The sequence below is a fragment of the Poecilia reticulata genome, linkage group LG10, assembly GCF_000633615.1.
Source record: "Poecilia reticulata strain Guanapo linkage group LG10, Guppy_female_1.0+MT, whole genome shotgun sequence".
Classification (NCBI taxonomy): domain Eukaryota; kingdom Metazoa; phylum Chordata; class Actinopteri; order Cyprinodontiformes; family Poeciliidae; genus Poecilia; species Poecilia reticulata.
The window spans coordinates 32,677,072-32,678,474 of record NC_024340.1 but is presented as its reverse complement, the minus strand read 5'-3'; the positions used below and the strand labels follow the sequence as shown (position 1 = coordinate 32,678,474).

The window sequence follows — 1,403 nt, the reverse complement described above, 5'->3', positions numbered from 1 at the left end:
GTCCGGTGAACGTCCGGTGAACGTCGGCTAAACGTCCGGTGAACGTCCGGTGAACGTCCGGTGAACGTCGGCTAAACGTCCGGTGAACGTCCGGTGAACGTCCGGTCATTACGTTTGATCGACGTCCAAATGAAACTCCAACGGACGTCAGCGGGACGCAAAATCGACCATTTTATTCGCATTTCTTTCGCATTTTATTCAAAAATCAAAAGCTATATAATGGTTATGCTAGGTCTGTGGAAATGCTAACAAAGCAGCAAATCTATTGGAATCCAAGGTTTTCATGAACAGTTGTCTTCCATTATCGTGGGATATTAATCCAATGTTTATAATTGTAGAAAAGCAAAGCTAACCCCACATTTAGTGTTTTCACATGGAACGGTTGTCTTCTGTTTCCAACACATATTAATCTAATGTAATAAATTGTAAAATTGATGACAACCATTTAAAAACACTTGGCAAAAAATGTATTAATTTTATCGTATTAACATTAAAGACTACCTACAGCAAAATATGATAATCACATTTATTTATACATATGTACCAAAAAAACATGAAACCTTCTTAGAACAAAGTAAAACAGCATCCATTATAACACGAGTTTTTAGAAAAGATTCACAATAACAAACAATCAAAGCAAAGTCAGCAAACCCGGTGCTTAATATAATTATAAAAGAAATATTTACACCAGAACTTATTTTATGAGCGTTGACACATGCACAAAATAATAATAATAAAAAAACAAACCAGACGACCTTGAGCCTTAAAACTTTTGGTGTTCTGAATCAGACGCTTGGTTCTTTGGTACAGCCCCTGAAAATTTGGTACAGCCCTTGAAAAACAGACAAAATATATATTTTAAACGTGTATTATTAATGGTTTTTTGAAACAAAACGTTTCATTGGCTACAGAGAAACACACATAAAGTCCAGCTATAGGATAATATACAACGATTCACACAATTTTAGACTGAAAGGCACATGAGATTCTGTGACAGACTGGCGACCTGTCCAGGTGACCTGTCCAGGTGACCCCGCCTCTCGCCCAGAACGTTAGCTGGAGAGGCAGCAGCACCTCCTGACCCCACTGAGGGACAAAGGTGTATAGAAAATGGATGGATGAGATTATACTTACTAAATATTTCAGTCACCAAGAGCTGGTGAGCAGAACGACTCTCTTCTCTCTCCACCCAGTCTGAATAGATCTCTGCTGCTCTGCTTGGTGGTTTGAGAGGATTTTGGATAAAATGTTGCAGACAGCAGATCAGGTCCCTCGGAGAACCAGCTAAAAAAGTAACATAGAATTTAAAAGTTAATATTTAAACAGCCTCTCCTTGGGCTGCCACCTTATCGTGGTGGAGGGGTTTGAGTGTCCCAATGATCCTAGGAGCTATGCTGTCTGGG

General features: G+C 39.3%; 1 long non-coding RNA gene across 1 annotated transcript in view; it reads right to left on the bottom strand.

Annotated features, from left to right (window-relative positions):
- Nucleotides 1-555: 555 nt before the first annotated feature.
- Nucleotides 556-1,403, bottom strand: part of LOC103471772 (uncharacterized) — a 4,126-nt gene continuing 3,278 nt past the window's right edge. Inside the window, exons 4-5 of the long non-coding RNA XR_534711.1 lie at nucleotides 1,135-1,284; nucleotides 556-832 (exon numbers count right to left, since the gene is read on the bottom strand). This is a non-coding gene — a long non-coding RNA (uncharacterized LOC103471772). The remainder of the gene's footprint in view (nucleotides 833-1,134; nucleotides 1,285-1,403) is intronic.